At 37.3% G+C, this 9,409-nt stretch overlaps 1 pseudogene; it reads left to right on the top strand.

The window, feature by feature from the left end:
- Positions 1-4,901, top strand: part of LOC106726177 — a 16,069-nt pseudogene extending 11,168 nt beyond the window's left edge.
- Positions 4,902-9,409: the final 4,508 nt, after the last annotated feature.

Consider the following 9,409-nt stretch of genomic DNA (forward strand, 5'->3'; position numbering starts at 1 on the left):
AGTTGCTTAGAGTTGCAGCTGAGAGGCCGGCAAGTTAGGCGGGGAACGTTGGAGTCCGCAGTCACTGGAGCAAGCAAGCCTCCCTGCTCACTTCAGTGCATGGCTGCCGGCCGCCATCTTGGCTGACAGTTAATTTGCATAAGGATATGCTGATTAGCCAATGGGAAGGGCAGCGGTCATACACTAATTACCATGTTTCTCTTTTATTAGTGTAGATGTACACAGTGAATAATTATGTTGAGTTTGATTAAAATATAATGATCCCTCCTCACCTCAATCTTTGAGCAAAATTGAGAGTCAGGAATGTATACTGTGTTAGTTCTATCTGCAATTGTGGCCTCTACATAAGTAGTTATACCCTGCTTAGAAAATTTTGTAATGTATGTCTAAATTTGTCTGAGAACTGAAAACATTGATTTGAATTTGAATATTTGGTCTACTTAATTTCAGATGTTAATATTTGAAAGAGTTGCATTTTATAGCTTTGTAACTGAATTTTCTTTTTATCCATTTTGTAGAAACAACTCAAATTGAGGACAAGTTTAAAGAAAAATAAATGTAATTCACATATTTAAAAATTTGAATAGGATTTATTACATTTAGATATGGTTTATTAGTAGAGATATTAATATTGCCAAAGGGTCACAAGTAATCTTGTCCCCCTCTGTTTTCCTCCCTTCAGGTAAGTTAGTTACTGGTTTATTGCAAACATCCATCCAAATCCTTACAAATGGGTGTGGTATATATTTCTAAAATGCATTGTGAACTGACACTACAGAGAAGTTGTAATTTAACCAAGACAACAGATAATTAATTTTGAATAATCCAAACATTTTTGGTACATATTTCAAGAAATACAGACTTAATACAACAGCATGCATCCTATATAATAAAAGCCTAATATGCTAAGTGTCCATTCGACTGGTAGGCTGCTCAACCAATCAAAGGGTAATATACTAATGATATGCTAAGGTCGCTCAACTGCTCACCATGATGTGCACTGACCACCAGGGGGCAGATGCTCTGACAGGTAGTTTAGCTTGCTGCTGGGTCCGCCGATCGGGACTGAGCAAGATGGGCTGGACATGTCCTGGAGCCCTCCCGTAGTCCCACCCCGGCTGGCCAACCTCCCGTGTCCCTCCCCAGCCCAAGCGTGCACCGGTGGGGTCTCTTGGCCTGGCCTGTGCCCTCTCGCAATCCAGGACCCCTCGGGGGATGTTGGAGAGCAGTTTCAGCCCAATTCTGCAGGCCAGGCTGAGGGATCCCACTGGTGCATGAATTTATGCACCGGGCCTCTAGTATTTAAATGTTTGAGGGGACTTTATTCTTGATCTCATCAACTATTTTAAACTATGTAAAACCTTAGTAAAGTAAGAGTGAGACGCATTGATGCATTTGTGATACTAAGTGCGGCACAAAATACATTTTACATCATTTATCTCAAGTCAGCCTATAATTTCACATACTTACAGTTATTTATTTTAAAGATGCATTAGTGGTTTGCATATTATAACAACTGGTAAACAACAATACTCAAATAGACAAGTAGCTCTCAGGATATAAATGATTATGACTAAGACTTCCAATTCTTTCAGAAAATTATTAGTTTACAGTTTAAGTGGACTTTGGCATTCTAAATACGGTTTACTTTTGACCATTGAATAAATTCTTATTGCTGACAGAAATAAAAATGTGCTGGAAATATTTACAATCTCAGGCAAAATCACAAATGTTCCCCATCTGTCTCTGCATAGAAAATGGATCAATTTATTGTAGTCAAACTTTATTACCTCTATAATTCCACATACATTTTCACTAGGCAAAATTGTCCTTTCTCCACTGAAGAATTTTTTTTATGTCTCTTCTAAATTTCTACTCTTTTTTCAGCTTCTCCATATGCTTTTTATAGGCCAAGGTTTTTATAATTTCAGATATATTCTTAGTAATCATAGGGAGATACAAGTTTCCATAACTATCTGATTTTGCATATAATACAATTGCATGGCTTCAAATGTTATTTTAATACAATTATAAATGAACTTTATTAAAAGGCAAAACAGAAACAATACAGTGTTATGTAATACTGACTTACTTTTCTATCAAGTCCCCTTATGTTTTTGTCTATTTTGTTTTAATGCTGCAATCTCTAAACAATTGTGTTGCTAATTTTCCCAGACAATAAGTTAGGTCACTGGCATCGAAAAAAGATTTAGAGTTTTAAATGCTATCAAAGAAAGGGAAGCAGGGCATTTTTTTTTGGTTTGAACATGGACTCTGTGTTTTAGAATTTCAGTTAACTTGGATGCTAATGAATGGAGGTCTGCTTTGTTTCAGATGGAAGCAAACCTGTTTCCAACTATTCTAGAGCACCACCTTCTGGAAATGAAATGCTTCTCTAAGTGTCACAAAGCAGCTCCTTGTGATTGGTAGAATCATGATTTTGTACTGAGACGAATCATGCCTCATGAGCGATATATCTCTATTAAGCAAAATTACATTTTCTGCCAACCTTGAGGGGTTAGAGTTAAGGAAGACACCAATGTGTGGCAAATGCAGGATAAATGAAAGATATTTTTTGACTGCTATTTGAGGAATAAAATTCTGTCAAGTTTACTTTTTTATTTTTAGTTTTTTACTTGTTAGAACTAAATGACAATGTTGTTCTGCTTCCATAATATGTGGCATTTGGGGTAATAGTGCATAGAAATATGTAACACTATTGTTTAAAACCATTAAGGACAAGCTAAGCCTTAGCAGTTCCAGTTAGTATGTTCTAAGGCCAATAATGAATATACATTTTATTGCCATAAGACACGGGATAATCAGCCTTTTTCTTTCTAAGTCTTACTACATCCAGTTAATTAAACTTATAATTAACTAGAGTTCAGATTTAAGTCTAGGGCATTCTATATTTTCCACCTCCAAGAAAATATTTTCACTAATTGGTCTTTTCAACGAATTCTGCCTTAATAACATTCTTGGGAATGGTTATACGCCTCACTGTCTTGTGATTGGTAACCTGTACATCATCTGTCTCAGCAACACTCATATATTTTAAAGCTCATGTCTCTCCAGCATGCCCTCCCTTCCAAGCCCAGTTGGGGTGCCTTAGTAACTCCACCTAGTTGGATTCCCTGGCTTTATTCCCACCCCCCTGGTCCCAGTCCCTGTCTGTTTAGCTTCCCTCTGTCTCCTCAACATAATAGTGTATCAGTTATTAACAATTTTAACATATTTATTTCTTAAAAACATCACTCACTGTAGGAACATCTTTTCTTGGAGGGAGGAGGAGAGGGACTGGCAGACCAAATTTTTGAGCACATGTGCAGTCCAAAGAGAGCAATACCTATAGCAATAGAAAATAGCAGATTGATTACTTTTTCTAGGATGAAATCCAACAGCCTCCAAGCCTATTAGGTGCCAGATACTGTTGGGTGTGCTTAGTTTACAGATACTATGTGCTGCAGTCCTAATAGCAAAAAGCACCCCATTGAGTCAAAGGGATTTTCATAAAAATAGCTGGTCAGAACCATTTCATTGGATTCATTATTATGCTTCAAATGCAGTAGTACAGAGGGAAAAAATGAGGAAAACTTGCAAATAAACAAAATTCCCTTGATTAATAAATCTAAAACAAATGCATATTGAGTCAGAGCAGAGATAAAATAAATCACCTCAATGAGCTAGATGATAAGAGCAAAACATGTCCCAAGGTATTGTCTTTATATATAATACTAGAGGCCCAGTGCATGAAAATTTGTGCACTTGGGGGGGGGGTGTCCCTCAGCCCTGCCTGTGCCCTCTTGCAGTCCAGAACCACTCAGGGGATGTCCACCTGCTGGCTTAGGGCTTAGGCCAGCCGTGGGCAAACTCGGCCCGCGGGCCGGATCCGGCCCGTTTGAAATGAATAAAACTAAAAAAAAAAAGACCATACCCTTTTATGTAATGATGTTTACTTTGAATTTATATTAGTTCACACAAACACTCCATCCATGCTTTTGTTCCAGCCCTCCGGTCCAGTTTAAGAACCCATTGTGGCCCTCAAGTCAAAAAGTTTGCCCACCCCTGGCTTAGGCCCACTCCCCGGGGGATCGGGCCTAAGCTGGCAGTCAGACAATCCTCTGGCAGCCTGGGATCCCTTGGGGGATGTCCGACTGCCAGCTTAAGCCCGCTCCCTGCGGTTGGACATCCTTAGCACTTGTGGCTGAGTGGTGCTCCCCCTGTGGGAATGCACTGACCACCAGGGGGCAGCTCCTATGTTGAGCATCTACCCCCTGGTGGTTAGTACCCATCATAGCCACCGGTCGTTCTTGGTTGTTCCACTGTTAGGGTCAATTTGCATAGTATCCTTTTATTATATAGGATATGACTTACATGTATAAAGAATGTGATAATTTTAAGGGTTATTAATATGTACAAAATATCAGCCATTGACTAAAGTTGAGGAACCTCTTCTAATTTTGCCCTTGTTAGTAAAGTTGTTTTGGTTGCGAGTTGGTTTAGGAGGGGGGAGGGGAAAGAGAGAGAGAGAGACCCTGACTGGCAAGACCATCAACCTTGAGGTTGAGCCCAGTGACACCATTGAGACTGTCAAAGCTAAAATCCAAGACAAGGAAGGCATCCTACCTGAACAGCAGTGTCTGATTTCTGTGGGCAAACAGCTAGAGGATGGCCGCACTCTCACAGACTGCAACATTCAGAAAGTGTCCACCCTGCACTTGGTGCTTCGTCTGAGGGGTGGTATCATCAAACCCGCCCTCCACCAGCTTGCCCAGAAGTACAACTGTGATAAGATGATCTGTCACAAGGGTCACTCCCACCTGCATCCACGTACTGTCAACTGCCACAAGGAGAAGTGTGACCATACCAACAACCTGTGCCCTAAGAATGAGGTCAAATAAGGCCCCAATACCTCCTTGGGTCCACAGGGCAGCCTTCTACCTGAACTCTGAAACCTGTGACCATGAGCCTCAATAAAGTTTCTCTTGTGTTGATTGGGAAAAAATGTATAGTTGACTACAGACACTGCTTGACCTATGATTCCAGTGCTATTCATCAGAACTTGGTTTTCTTTTCTTCCTGTTCCAAGTTTGCTTTCCTCTATGTCTGTTCCCTTCTTGTATCCTTGGTAGCTCTCACATACCACTGCCACAGTTAACAATCCAGGGAGTTAATTTCTGCTTATATTCTCGCTAGTTTGAAGTTCACTGATTGATTGTACTTGTTGGGCATGCCACACATCTCAAAAGAGATGTCCACACATCTTGAGAAAAGTATCTGGAGCCTTTTGAGTATTATAATGTCTAAATCTGGTCTTTCTGGATCTCTAGTATGGAAGATATCAGATCGCTGTACCCCCTACCCCCGAATCTGTTTTGGAAACAGAGCTTATGAGATTTCCCACTGAGACATCAAGAAAAACACTGGCACATTAAAAACTGTGAGAAGTCTTGCAGTGAGGAAACACATTTCTAGAATTAATTGATTACACATTATGTTTTACAGAGCATATCACTTTTATCAGCCCATTGCAATATCATTTAGGAAATTTTGAGATAGATGATCTCCAACATAACAGTGAATGATTCTCATCATCTTGGTCTATTGCCAGTAAATATTCAAGTTAGAATATTCCTCTTTTACTGCTTCAGAGTTGCCTAAGCAAACAATTGATTATAATTTGAATTTCTATATAAGCCAGCCTTTGGGGAGAGAATGTGCTAGTTTTCACCAGTAGAAATTTCCAGTCTGATGACAGTCATATTGTTAATGATAACTTACTAAATTAGACTCCACTTTATATGTTAACTAGAGGCCCTCAGCCTGGGGTCCCATGGCCTGGTCTGTGGGTATCAGGCTGAAACCGGCTCTCTGACATCCCCCCAAGGGGTCCCAGATTGCAAGAGGGCGGTTCTTTGTGAAGCACCCTGGAATTGGTCTCCTTCCTCTCTGGTTCCAGGTGCATCACCCGAGAACCGCAGCTGCCAAGTCACCACAGCTCGGCAGCTTCTGCATTAAGCACCTGCCCCCTGGTGGTCAGTGTGTGTCATAACTACCAGTCGGAACATCTGCCTCCTGGTGGTCATCGCACGCCATAGCTACCGGTAGGACGGTCAGACTGTCGCTTAGGCATATATATATATATATATATATATATGACAGAAAGTTGCAAAAGTATTTAGAGAAAGCCTAACAATTTTATGATATAATATTGAAATGTAAGTAAGTCTTTCACCATGAATAAGTTTCTTTTCATTGTTAAATTATATTACTCCAACATCAAAAGTATAAACTGCAGATTTTAATTCTGAGTAAAAATGGGAATTTTTTTTGAAGAGGTAATAAAATATAAAACTAAAGCACTGTGATTGCAAATAAGAAATACCCTCAAAATCAAACTATATGTTACAGAATATGTCTTGTTTTCCTTCCATTAGTGTTTTCCTAATTTTTTTTCTTACAGTATGTTCCTAATCAAGTATATTAAAATATAGATGCTCATTTAATCTTTTATAGTTCTGTTTGGTTCATATGTTTTATCATTTGATCCTCAAAAAAATTCAATGAAAAAGGCTGCGCAAGGGAAAATACATTTTCTTTATAGTTGAAAAATTGAGAGCCAGAAGGAATATAGCACTTGCCTGAGGACACTTGGGAAAAACAATAACCTTGGAATCTCACCCTCATCTGTGACTTTAAAAGTAATCTTTTATCATAATCTACCTTGTTCACTTAAAAAGAAAATATTGTGGTCTCTTCTTGACCTATGATTCCAGTGCTATTCATCAGAACTTGTATGTATTATCTATGGTGGCTAATTTGTTTTTAACTCCATATCATCATCCAACATTTCTGCAGTGTTGTGTGTGTATGTTTTTTAATCCTCACCCTAGGATATGTTTATTGATTTTAAAGAGAGAGTAAGAGAGAGAAACATTAATTGGTTGCTTCCTGTAAGAACCCTGGCCAGGGATAGAACCTGCAACCTAGGTATGTACCCTGACTGGGAATTGAACTCAAAAGCTCTTGGTGTACGGAATGATGCTGCAACCAACTGAGCCACCCGGCCGGGACTGCAGTGTTTTTTTAAACGAATGTTTATTGTTAAAAGGGTATTGGAGATGTCTTCTCCTGAATTATTCTCCACAATTCCTAGCAACCTGATTGTATCATAGGCGTGCTGAAGCTGTGCCTCACCAAATAATGATGGGAAATTCTACTACTCTCCTGACTTTGGTAACACTTTATTTAAAAAATCTCTTTTAGAAAGGTAAGAGGTCAGATAAAATGATCAAATTCATGTGTCTCCTGGATTAAGGTAATTCTCAGAGACCCAGAAAATAGGTACAACATGAACTCAGAATTCCACCAAAAGTAATGTAAATGTTGTGTCTACCAAATTTTCTATTTTATTATACCCTCTTAGCAATCCACAAGAACCTCCAGAATTCCAATTTGTTAAATGTCTGCTTCCAGCTGTTTGACCACAGCTGTTATATTGGAATTACCTTAGGTTTCTTTTATTTTCCTTTTAGGCTCTGCTATTAACTTCTGTTATCAGGTTCTGTTATCTGGTTACAGCTATTGGCTTGCAGTTCACTTTTTACTTTTTTAGGGAAAAATGTCTTTTTTTCCTAGATGTTTTCTGTAGCAGATACAGTTATTTTGCTTGATTCTATATCTTTAATTTACCAAGATCACATTGATAGCTAATATTATTTTCTATCAATATTTTATACTAAATGCATAAAATACGGACTTTATGTCTCATAGTTATTACCACACTGCATGTTGAATGATAATTGTCATTTTATTTTCTCTTACTGAACATAAACTCTTGAAGGCAAAGATTTAGCCAACATTTTCTGGTATATATATATTTTTATCTATAGTAAAATCTAGCACATAAATATACAAAGAATGATTATAATATCAATGAGCTTATGAATGTACTTTAAATATTATTAAAATGATAGATTCACTGTGGCACCTGGTGTCACATTTAGAGCTTCTGAATTTGAAATTATATGTGAAAATGCTAGAACCATCGGAAATGAGTGTATGCATTAAAAATGAAAGCTAGTTTCATAAACTGGAAGATGAGAAAATCTGAATTGATGGATCTATAATAAGGACTTTATTCATCTCACCACTGGTTTCTCCAGGGTTCAGCACTCACTCTCACTAATTACTCTTTTTCAACGGCCTACTCTACTTGGGGCTAAAATGTCTGCAGTTATCTGTATTTCTAAAGTTTCTATTTTACCCTCTTCTTTCTTTGAGTTCACATTGTTTCAGGTTGAAGCCAAATTCTGACCTTGACAATATCATTTCAGTTTCATTTTTAAGAGTTTCAAAACAAGATCCTCAACAATGAAAAGATTAGCAACAATTATATTCTTGCTATATCCTGATTTCTCAACAATTCTTATCCAGAAAAACTATCCCTTAAATTAAAAAAAACAAACATACATTGAAGGAAACTTTGCTAGTAATCCTACTTCATTTATGAATCAATACTTTTTATAATTATTTAGGCATTTATATGATCATTTAAATGCAAAAAATATTTTATATTCCACATCAGTATTACTTACCTTATAATTTCTTCTTTATTTAAAATATGATTTCTCTCATCATTTGAATGCAAACAGGTTGAGTTCAGAAACTCATTTCATGTTTAATGATTGACCACAACATTGTGAAAGGAGTTTTGTTCACCCTTGATTTTATCTTATCGGTTGCTGCACAAATAAAATTATATGCTCCCATGCTTTGTTTGAGCACCTTCAGTAATCATTTTCTTCAATCTCTTCCGTTAACACTTACTCTGAACACATGTCATACATACAACTAAAGAGTTACCAGTAATAATCCAGCTGTTTATACCCCCTTTCACTAACTCGCAAGCCTGGACAGATGATCAAGGCTATACAAAAACTCTAATGAACCTCTAATAAGAACTATTATTCTTTGAGATCCTCACTTTCTTTTTCTGATACCCATATAAAATGTAAAAGTTTCATTAGTGGATTTGGAATGAAAGGTTTATGTTGTAGCTTTATGCTGTAATGTCCTCTCTATAAAGAGATTACTAGATTTATTTCTCTTAAGGAATGCAGGTCAGTCTAATTTTGGTCTTAAGAATCTTTTATCCCCTTACTAGTAAAAACCACAGAATAACTTTTGTTCATATAGTTTATATATATTAAGATTTATCATAATAGAAATTAAAATTGAGAAACATTTAAAATATCCATTATCTTTTATCTGAGTTTATTTTTTCCAGGTTTATTGAAATAACATCGTGTAAAACACGATGTAAACATGTTAATTTAATACATTTATGGATTTTAAAAATGATTATCACCACCCGACCAGTGTGGTTCAGTGGTTGAGCATCAACCAA

Source organism: Myotis brandtii, unplaced genomic scaffold (genome assembly GCF_000412655.1).
Source record: "Myotis brandtii unplaced genomic scaffold, ASM41265v1 scaffold237, whole genome shotgun sequence".
NCBI classification, from domain to species: Eukaryota; Metazoa; Chordata; class Mammalia; order Chiroptera; family Vespertilionidae; genus Myotis; species Myotis brandtii.